Genomic DNA, 12,153 nt, shown 5'->3' on the forward strand with positions numbered 1-12,153 from the left:
GCCATAGCACTGTGCCTAAAACCCTAGAATAGTGAATGCTACTTTTTTTTTTTTTTTTTAAAGAATGAATAAAATTTGATTTTTGTGTTTTAGATAATACTTAAATATTAAGAGAGCTAAAATTTTAAAATTTAAAATATGTTGGCCAGATTTATCTCTACATTATATTCACATAATGATTCTGATTTTACTTTTCCAAGAGCAGTTGCCCAGGAGGAAAGAAAGGTAACCTGTAGTGGTCTTTGGGGCTTGTACCATCTTCTCAGGCCAGGTGTCCCACAGCAAAGCAAAGAATTGAAGTGAAGAAGCAAGAGTCCCTTCCCCTCCCCTCTCCCCTGCTCCCTTTTGTTTGTATTTGAGGCATTTCCAAAAACCAAATGCAAAATTAGGTTTGGATATAAAAAGCTAGATGACTACCCCAGTTCAGAACCGTGTTTCATCAGAGGAGACCTGGCACAGGCAGGACATGAATTGCCCCTCATCTACAGGGACACAGTGACAGAAGTCCAAGTCACACTTAAAAGTCATTTGCGATCTCCGAGCAAAAGCACAGCTAGCTTAACTGTCAAATGAGGCAATTTGACCAGACTGGCTATCACGTGGCATCCAGTCAGGAAGGCTAGCTTTAAGGCTCAGCTGGGAAGACTCGCCCTCTCCGCTAGGGCAGATGCAGGAAGGAAAGTCTATCATACTCTGGCACTAACCTTCTGATACAAAAAAGAACTGCATTGAGAGTAAAGCAGATCAATAAAGTGAAAAATTTTACCATACTTGTGGGACAAATTAATATTCAATAGTTTAAAATTTATGTATGCTATAAAACACTGTGGCCAACTAAAGTCCTAAACAAATAAACCGAAGACAGTCCTGTGAGAATATTAAATTTGAGAGTAAGCCCGGTGAATTACTAAATCCTGAGAGCCCATAATCTGCCTGTCCATTATATAGTTTTTTCCAGGTCCCCTAGACAAGGATATTTCTTGTTTCAGGGAGGCTCTGAAACACTTTTTTTTTTTTTTTAAAGGCTTTAAGAAATTATGACTCAAAGATTTTAAACTCTAATGTTACAGGCAAAGCTTCATTTTTATGGAATATAGAAACACTCTGCTCTTCCACTTCTAATAGCTCATTAAGGGAAGCCACTCCCAAACCGTGTCCCTGCAGCATTTCCAGATAGCGGGACGCAGCTCTCTCAATCCTTGTGAATGCCATACAGGAGGGATGAGCTTCATGTCTTGCACTTCTGGCATTCCACTTATTCTAGGAATCGGGGTGATCTGTGATTTGATACCAGGATGATTATCCTGTTCTGCCTTGGTTATTTGAGGGTGTTGCTATAACCTGTTCTCTCTCTTTAAAAGACAAAACTTTTCAAATTCCATCTTATTGGCTTCTATGGATGTTATATTCATTTCAGCAACTACAGAGGCAGAGGTCCCTCCTTCTGTGAATCTGTCTGGGTATTGCAAATATTAACAACTTCTTCCAACTCTTGTTTCGGTGTTGTCCCATTTCTAACATTCTCTTCCTACATCCCAATAACATCAAAGGTGCCTTAACTTGCCAACAACTTTGCTTTGCGGATCCAGAATTTAGCAAATTTTTCAGCCTCAGGAACACCAGACAATATGGTAAATATTTCATTAGAAAGTACACCACCTTCAATGATCTGCAGACATTCTGTTAGAGTGTTGTTAATCTTATAGGACAGTTCAAATTGTGCTTTCTTTTTTTTTTTTTTTTTCAAATTGTGCTTTCTTTTATTCATCTTCTTTTTCCATATTCTTTCAGAATGAAATATTAATTTCCCCTGTTATTTTTCTTTTTAAGTTCCATAGGAACTTTCCCCTTAGGTTTCTACCATTCTTCTAGTTGTCTCCCTCAATCCTCTGCTGTGATCTTCTTCTTAATATTTGGATTAGTTTGGGTACCATTTGGGACTCTTCTTGCATTTACAGTTTGGTCACCAGATTGAATTTTGGGAGCTGTCTTATTGAGAAAATGGTTCCAGGGAAGAGACTTTTTCAACTTGTAGTCCAAATTCTGTGCTTTTTGTTAATAGCTGTTGGTGCATTTATCCCCATTGGTGCCATTTGCTGTTAATTTAGGGGTGCTTGGAATGACTGAATTAAAATTGCCAACTGTCAAATTATGACTTTGGCTTAAGGCTTTTGATTTTTTGCAGGGCACATGATATCCGAGACCTAAAACAGGTTTAGGGGATTTCTGATCTTGCTTAATGTTTGGGTGTCTGTTGCTATAGCTTCCCTGAAGCACATTGGGACATGTCGAGGGTTTGGTTCGCTTTACTTTTTTGTTCAGTGACTGTGTGTGACTAACTTAATTTCACTTAGTCTTTCATACTTACCCTTATTAACCTGTATATCCTTTATGTCCTTGACTACTGGTTTCTTTGATGCTTGAGTCCTACTAAGGGTCTGAACATAATGAGAGGGAGCTGTCTTTGGGAGTTTTTCTCCTGGTCTTACAAGATTTGGTCCTCTCGAGAGTTGTTGTGACTTTACTGGTGGAATCCTATTTTTTTTTTTTTCCTAAAGATTTTATTTATTTATTTGTGAGAGTGAGAGAGAGCACATGAGAGGGGGGAGGGTCAGAGGGAGAAGCAGACTCCCTGCCGAGCAGGGAGCCCAATGCGGGACTCGATCCCGGGACTCCAGGATCATGACCTGAGCCGAAGGCAGTCACTTAACCAACTGAGCCACCCAGGCGCCCGGGAATCCTAATTTGTGTTTATTTAGCCAATTGCTTAACTCTTTCAGAACAGCACTATTCCCTGAACTTTTGCCCAAGGCTTGTTTAGGAGAAAATCTGCTCTTGGTTTGATTATAAGGGTTATCTTTGGCTTATCTATTGTCCATAATTCAGGGATTTGGCTTCCTTTCAGAGTCTGAGAACTTTGGGGGCAAGTCTCTTTTTGTTTATCTCTTTTAGAAAGCCATCCAAGAATTCATTTTCAACATGGTTATTGTCCACAGAGTTTGCACATTTAACATTTCCTTGATCTGCTACCTGCTGTTTTGCAGTTTTCAATTCCTATATATTAAGTGACCCCACAGTTTTTCTGGACAGTTCTCCAGTAATGAATGACCCAGCTTCATGCTGTTCTTGATTATTGCTGGAAGGTTTCCAGTTTAAGTTAGAAGAAATACATCCTGAAGTCAGCCTTTTGCCCAGAAGTTTTGGTGGGTCCAACTTTGGCTTCTGGATCCTGTGATACTGGCAGATCCAATGCTGTTGGGTCTTAGAGTTCTGATAGGCAAAGCAACGTGATTAGTAATATCTTTTTTGGATATAATAATAGATTTAGAAGGTAGATGATTCAGACCATTACTCTTAGCTTTTAGATAAGGCTTGGTGTTTTGGCACTTCAGTTTTTCCTTGGTTGTGAGGTACTCCTGGAGTTTTCTCTGCCACTCTTTAGCAGCTGTAATGGCCCCGGTGGCACCATGACTCCTACATGACAGTTTTTCTTCCACTTTTTAAAAAAAATTAATTGTTTAGTGTATCTTCCACAGTACCATCAGAAGGATCTTCCTGAAAAACATTTGATCCTTAGTTTAAGAACCAAGTTCAATGATAGAACAGAATCAAAAGTTGTTAGTTTTGATGGATAGAACAAGTTTAAAAGGGACACCTGAAATGAACCTTGATAAAAACAATGGAATATTACTCAGCCATCAGAAAGGATGAATACCCACATTTGCATCAACATGGTTGGAACTGAAGGGGATTATGCTAAGTGAAATAAGTCAAGCAGAGAAAGATAATTATCATGCAATTTCACTCATATATGGAACATAATGAATAGCGTGGAGGACCACAGGGGAAGGGAAGGGAAACTGAATGGGAGGAAATCATAGAAGGAGACAAACCATGAGAGACTCTGGACTCCGGGAACCAAACTGAGGGTTACAGAAGGGGTGGGGGTGGGAGGTTGGGGTAACTGGGTGATGGGTATTAAGGAGGGCACGTGTGGTGATAAGCACTGGGTGTTATATGCAACTAATGAATCGTTGAACACTACATCAAAAACTAATAATGTACTATATGCTGACTAATTGAACATAATAATTAAAAAAATAAAATAAAATAAAATACCTGAAAAAACAAAACAAATCAAAACAAAAGCCCTGTGTCTGGTGCCCAGTAGCCTACAAAACAAACTTGTAAATCTTTGTATGACATCAAATGTTCAATATCTATTCCATCTTGGTCTTCTGATTTTTCTTGTACAGAAACCCTGTCCCTCACATGCCATATCAGCATGCCTTGATAACTTGAACATATCATTTCCTCTCCCCTCTGCCCACATTCCTTTTTCTAGAGGTTGTGTAAATGGGCTCTTACTAACACTTCCAGGCCCAGATGCAATGTGGCTTCCTTGTTGAGTGAACTCATACACTCATGTAAAGTCACTGTTTAGTGCCTCCTATTTCCTGTTACATTTTTTGTGAAAGTCAAAATCTTTATAATGGGCAGTGGGACCCTACATTATTCTTTACAGTTTTCCTGTCTTCTCCACACCTTTGACCTCATGATCTTGTCTTAAAGCTTTTTCTCCAGTTATTCCCTCTGCCTTCAGTGACCTTAATGCAGATATCCACTTGGCTATCTTCTTCACATCCTTTGACAGTTGCTTAAATGACATCTTTTCAATGAGGCCTATCATGACCACTATATTTAAAATTGCAATTGTCCTACCAATCAGCTTTATGCTATATATTTTTCATAGTATTTATCATCTTATAAAAAACTACATAGCTTATTTATTTGACTTATTTTTAAATTACTATACCTATCCAATAGAATGTAAGTCCCATGATGGCAAAGATTTTGTCTGTTTATTTTTCCATTGATATGTACCAAACATCTAGAATGGTGTCTGTATAATAAATATTTATTAACTAAGTGAAAAATAAATCTTGAGCAAGTTACTTAGCCTCTTTAACCTCTACTTCCTTGTATTTAAAACAGAGGTCATAAGAATTCCTAAGTGAGAAAGCTATTGTGATTAATAAATGAGATAATGCATGCAAAGCAGCATAGTGTCTGACTCATCATACTCAATTAATAATGTTAACTCCCATTATTAATGATTTTACTATTTTCTGGGTTTTTAAGATTCAAAACCTTAATTCATAACTATCAAGCTTACAGAAATGAAAAAAGAAAAGTTAAGGAGAGGAACCCAGGAAGAATATTTGTAGGTGGAATTCATTATATAGTTATATATTTTTTAATTCCAGAAAAATGATAAATTACATTTTATAATATAGAAGTAATACATGAAATATAAAACATTAAAAAAGTATTTCCTAGAAATCTCAATAATTCTCTTTATGAAAGCAATATAAAGGATGAAATTTATCAATTTTTCATTTATCAGAACTGTTAGTTTTACACCGTTTTTACCAAACGTCACCTTATAATAAATAAAGTGTTGTTAAAATTTAGGACATTCTTAACTTCTAAAGAATAGATCAAATTGATACACATAGTTTTTTTAAAAATAAAAGCAAATGCTATTGATGGAGGCAAAAAGAAATTCAGCAATTTCTTGCCCTAACCTTCTGCATGGCCAACAATACTCACTGAGGCTTTAATTATATATATTTAGAGCTGTTCTGGTGCTTGCCTTTATGTATCTAACATATATGCTTATACTGCTATTTTTTAATTCATCAAATGAAGATTATTTTGTTGTCTTTGGTCTGTGATATATCAGCTTTACTTTATTTCTCCACCTCCAACTCTTTCACCCCTTTCTTTCTTCTAATTCTTTTAAAAATTTTCAATTGATTATCCTTGTTAGTTGCTTTTAACTACTGAAATTTCTAATTTGTTTAATCAATGTAATTATTATCTTTTGAATTTCCCTCTTGTGAGATGAGCTTGTTATTGTCTCTCTGCTTCTTTACCTTGACTTTCACTTTAAAGCTGATAATATGTATATTCTATGTGTCAAACATAATTAAATGCCTTGTGTTTTCTCTGTAGCTTGATTGACAAAGTTGAAAATTGGTGAATATTGGTTAATTAATATGATTGTGTAACTGCTGTTTAATTCAGACCCTAGGGTGTAGGGTTTTTTTTTTTCCTCTTTAGGTTTTTTAATGTCATAGCAACAGTGCCATTCCAAACTGAATATTCCTAGTGTCAACAGCAAATGTATTTTTAATTTTTACATTCTTCTAACTCTTAAAATCAAGCTGATGTTGTGTTCACTTCCTTTTGTGCAATGACCGTATTTTGTAACATTATAATCAACAACCGATATTTTTGGATTGAATTTGGTTTTGCTTGTTGATAAAACTATATGTTCTAATATATTTTAGATGACAAGAGAGTCAGTTCCTAAAGGTCAATTTACCATAGAGTTTTAATTGACAGAATTTCAACTTGTCCCCATAGCAATTATTATTTTTTTTTAAAGTTAATGGCCACTGCCACGGTTCCCTACTGCTGCTGTTGGAGAACAACTGCTGAAGGGAAGTTGAGAATTAAGACCACAAGAAACTACAGGTCTTGGTTTTTATTCTCATTTTCTGAAGTCCATATGTAGATAATTTCCTTGAGAAGACATTTCTATGCAAGGAGATGTTCAGTGATTTTCAGTTAATGAAAATTTTTAGTAATTTTATATAATATGGAAATCTAGATTTTATTCCATTTTCTCTCTCCTGCTTTGAGACTTTGCACCAGTGTTTCTCAATACCTCCACTGACTGGTGAAAAATATGATGCTATTCTGATACTTGTTTCTTAGGGGGATCCATTTGTCTGTTGTTGTTTTAGTGTTTTCTGTCTAAAAGTGTTTAAACATTTTTTTTTGTCTTTAATGTGTAACACTCTAAATTAATTTGCCTTTGTGTGGCTTTTTTAAATTTCATTTTTCTTGGATACTTAGTGCTTAGTGAGCTTCTTGCCCTTTTATAGAATTTCCCTTCTGCTGTGGACATTTTTGTGTCAGCAGTGGTGTTTTTGTTTTTCACCAAAAGCACTTTCTTATACTCTCTTCCTCTTTCCCAATTCTCATCCCTCCTGTTAGCAAGTTAGAACTTCTGCAATCTTGAACATATTGAGACTCTCTGAAGATTCTCAATCACACACACACATGCGCGTGCGCACACACACATACACGTACACCTTATGATAACATTATTTGCCTTTGCAGATAGATTTTCTCTTTGTTTATCTTGGCCTTTCTTTCTGGACCCTTATACTTCCTTAAATCTAATTTTTTTAAGAATGAGGTAATAGGAATTTTGACTGGAAACTGTTACTAGACAGAACTTGGCAACAGATAGCTCTTTCTCTAGTGTCAGGTGTTATAGTGTTATAATAAATCTCATAAATAATATGAGATGGGTATATTCACATTAACTGCTTTATTTGTATCCTGAGAATGTATTTACATTCTAAGCAATATTTTGTGTTAGGATGAGGGCCTTATTTCCATTCTTTTAGTAGATTGTCTGTTCCTGTGTGTAGGTTATGTGCGTATGTACACATGGGTTTGTAGGAGAGAACTTAATTAATCCTAAATTTCAGAACCATATTTTACCCTTGTTTTCTTTATAGGATCATAATGAATATTTTAAATTGAAAATCTCTGTTCTCATTTTTCTTCTGTAGATGCCTAGAAGAAAGAGAATTTCATTTGTGTGTGTGTGTGTGTGTGTGTGTGTGAAAGAGAAAGATCTGGAGAGAAGGGGATGTCTGTGTGTTATTAACACCTCCCTTCAACAGTACCATTAGTCTTCTTTTTCTGGAACTATTAAAATAAATTGTGAATATTTTAGAACAAAATTAAACACAGTAGTTTCTCATTAGATGGTACAGAAAATGTACAGTGGCATAAGGAAGATTTTTGAAAATTTACTTTCCATACAGCTCATATAATTACATTTAATGCAAAGAAGAAATTATCTGTCATTTTTTTCCTCCAATTATGTTGAATTGCCAGGAGTGTTTCTAATTAAACAGAGATCATGGAAACAGCAACACCCCAATCTATTATTTATGCAAACATTTGTAGAGCAGAAAATTATAAATTAACATATAAAGTTTTACAAATATTGTCTAACTCATGTTTACATATGAGTATTAGATTTTGTGAAAATATTGTTAGCACATATAATTAAAGATCAGCTTTACTACTTGGCATTGGAAGTGAAAATAGACAAGAGTAAGTTATTCTTTGTAATTATCTTTTTTTTCAATTTTTCATTAAAAAAATAGTTCAGGTAAGTGCATTTCAAGTGTTAAGCCATGATAGTTAATTTTAATGACTTCTGATAGAAAGTTATTTGAGTCTGACTACTCTGAATTGCTATATTTCTTTTTGAAATGTATGTTTCAGATTTTAGTTTAATTTCTAAATTATGGAATCATGAAATTGTTTTTATATTCATTGGAGGTGTTTTTGAGATATTTTTCTTAAAAATTGCTTAAGGAGCTAGACTGAAAATTTTAAGTATAACACAAGTTTATAATTTTGACAGCTGAAATATTGCTTTATTGTTAATCAAAAGGAGTATCATAGGAAAATATTCCATAATACCTTAAATATAATCTGAGTAATGCCTAATCACTATATAGAGGTCTAAAGAAATTTGAAAAGATACCTAATAAACTTTTTTATAATTGAGCTAATCTGGGTGGAGAATTTTTTTGGAGGGTGGAGCCAAATATTAAGTGATACTAATTTCTCCTTTCCATGTCTTAAATTAATTAAAATATTTGAAGCAATGACCCAAAGTTTCAGAATTTCAAGAGACTAAAATAATTCATAATATTATTAAAAATAAAATTCCATTTATTTTCTGCTCAAGACAAAAAATAAGACATTATCCAATATTACTTGCACTAGTTTCTTATTTCTCCCCTAGTGATCTTTTCCTCTTTTTTTTCAACAATCTAAATAATGGAAACTACCCCTCTGCCTGCCATCTTAGTGAGGCTCTGAACTAGAAAGTTCAGTCAGAGTCACCTTGTTGCCTTTCAAGATGGAGGTGATTTGGTCCCAATGCCGTTCATGAATATAGATGCAAAATTCTCAACAAAATTTTAGCAAATCAAACGTAACTTTTATATATTTCTATAAGTATATAAATTTTAAAACTTTTAACTTTGAATAACTTAAATATATTTATGTAAATAAATTTTGAATATAAAAATACACCATGATGAGTGACACTTATTTTGGGTATGAAAGTGTGGCTTAATATTTGAAAACCAATCAATATAACACATCATAAACAGACTAAAAAGAAAAAAGCATGATATCAATTGACATAGAAAAAAACATTTGACAAAATTCATTCATGGTTTAAAAACTCTTAGTACACTAAGAATAGAGAACCTCCTTAATATAAAAAATATCTACAGCTAACTTCATGTTTAATGATGAAAGACTGAATGATTCCTCTCTAAGATCAGGAACAGGTCAAGGATGTCTGCTTTTGGCACTCTTATTCACGTAATTCCAGAATTTCTAGCCACTGCAATAAGAAAAAAAAAAAAAAGAAATACAAGGAAAATAGATTGGAAAAGAGAAGAATAAAACTGTTTGCAGATAACATGATTGTGTATGTAGACAATCCCAAGGAATCTACAGAAAAGAGAAAAAAAAAAACCTCTTAGATTTAAGTCATTGGATTCAAGATCAATGCATGAAAGTCAATTGCATTTCTGTATATTGAAAATAAACAGTGGGAAAAAAATAAAAAATGCAATATTATTTCCAATTATTCCAAAGAAAATAAAATAATTGTGTAGAAATCTAACAAAACATCTACCAGGAATTGTATGCTAAAAACTATCAAATGGTGATGAAAGAAATGAGAGACAATATTTGAAGATACTACCATGTTTGTGCTACAGTAATCAAGACTGTGTGGTATTGCCAGAAGGAGAGACATATAAATCAATGGAATCAAATAGAAAACTCAAAAACAGATCCAAATATGCCTACTTAACCTTTGACAAAGGAACAAAGCAATTAAATGAAGGTAGTGTTTCTTGTCAAAAAAATGGTGCTCGAGAAATTGGACATCTACAGACAAAAAAATGAATTTCAATGTAAAACTCACATTTTATATAAAAATTAACTAAAACTAGATCATGGACTTAAAGTAAAATGTAAGCCTATAAAACTTTAAGAAAAGAATACAGAAAAATATCTTTAGGGCTTAAACCAAAGTGAAGAGTTTTAGATATGATGCCAAAAGGATAATCCAGGGGCACCTGAGTGGCTCAGTTGGTTAAGCGGTTGCCTTCGGCTCAGGTCATGATCCCAGGGTCCTGGGATCGAGCCCTGCATCGGGCTCCCTGCTCAGCAGAGAGCCTGCTTCTCCCTTTCCCTCTGCCTGCCACTCTGCCTACTTGTGCTCTCTCTGTCAAATAAATAAATAAATAAATAAGGATAATCCATAAAAGAAAAATTGATAATTCACCTCACTAAATTCAAAAACTTTTGGTCTGTGAAAAGCTCTAAGAGGATGAAAAGTCAAGCAGCAGACTTGGAGAATACATTTGTTAGTTTTATAGTCAACAAACACCTTTTATCTCTATCATGTAAAGAATTCTCAAAAATCAACATTGAAAAAACAATACAATTAGAAAATGGGCAAAAGATATGCATAGGCATTTTACCAAAGAAGACATACAGATGGTAAATTAGCGCATGAAAAGATATTAAATTCATTACCAGTAGGAAAATGCAAATTAAAACCACAATAATATATTACTATATACTAATCAGAATGGCTAAAATGAAAAACAGTGATAAAACTAAATGCTGGTGAGAGTGTGGAAAAATTGGATCACTAATACTTGAGAATTTAGAGTGGCCCAGCTCCTCAGAAAAATAATTTAGCAGTTCCTTTTAAAACTAAAAATTGCCTTAACAAATGACCCAGCAATTTCACGTCTGGGCACTTATTCCAGAGAAATGAAAATGTATTTTCACCCAGAAACTTACCATAAATATTCATAGCAGGCTTATTTTTAATAGTTTGAAACTTGAAATTCCCCAAATGTTCTTCAATGGGTCAATGGTTCAACAACTGTGGTGTATCCACACCATGGAATTCTATTTGGCAAAAAAAGAAACAAACTATTGACATATGCAATGACTTTAATGAGCCTCAAGAAAATTATGTGGGGTGAAAAAGCCAATATCAAAAGGATACATATTGCATGATTCCATTTATGTAACACTCATGAAATAACATGGAGAACTGGTTAGTGGTTACCAGAGTTTAGGGAAAGAAGTAGGGCTGGGGGTGGCTATAAAAGTGTAGCCTGAAGGAAATCTGTGATGATACAGATGAGTATCTTGATTGTGGGGGTGGTTAGAGCAAGCTAACCTTGTCATAAAATTGCATAGACTAAATACACACACACACACACACACAATTGAGTCCATGTATAATTGGTGAGATCTGAATAAGATCTATGAATTGTACCAACATCAATTTCCTAGTTTTGTTGCTGTCCTCAGCTTAGCAAGATGTTAAAAGAAGGAGAGCCCTGGATAAAGTGGTGCACAGGATCTTCCTCTATATTTCTTTGCAACTTTCAATGAAATCTGTTTATTTTAAAATAAAAAAGACATTATTTGAGCCACTTGGAATTCATCTTCATATAAGGTGTGAGATAGGGATCTGACTTAGTTTCCTATAGTTGCCATAACAAATTATTATAAACTGGGTGATTTATTTATTTTTTATTTTTTTAATGTATTATTTATTTATCCATGAGAGTCAGAGAGAGAGAGAGAGGCAGAGGCAGAGGGAGAAACAGGCTCCCTGCCCAGCAGGGAGCCCAATGCAGGACTCGATCCCAGAACCCTGGGATCATGACCTGAGCTGAAGGCAGACGCTCAACCATCTGAGCCACCCAGGCGCCCCAAACTGGGTGATTTAAAGCAACAGAAATTTGTTCTCTCACAGTTATGGAGTTTAGAAGTCTGAAATCAAGGCAGTTCCAGGGTTGATTCCTTCTGGAGGCTATCAGGGAGAATCTCTTCCTTGCTTCTTTCCCAGCTTCTGGTGGTTTTGGGCAATCCTTGGTGTTCCTTTACCGCTGCCTCACACCAGTCTGCTTCCATTGTCATGTGGCATTCTCC

At 34.7% G+C, this 12,153-nt stretch overlaps 1 pseudogene; it reads right to left on the minus strand.

Moving 5' to 3' along the window:
- Positions 1 to 1,035: 1,035 nt before the first annotated feature.
- On the minus strand, positions 1,036 to 4,690 carry LOC118022551 (annotated as a pseudogene).
- Between the last annotated feature and the right edge of the window lie 7,463 nt (positions 4,691 to 12,153).

This window comes from Mirounga leonina, unplaced genomic scaffold, assembly GCF_011800145.1.
Source record: "Mirounga leonina isolate KUSES-001 unplaced genomic scaffold, KU_Mleo_1.0 Mir_176, whole genome shotgun sequence".
NCBI lineage: Eukaryota > Metazoa > Chordata > Mammalia > Carnivora > Phocidae > Mirounga > Mirounga leonina.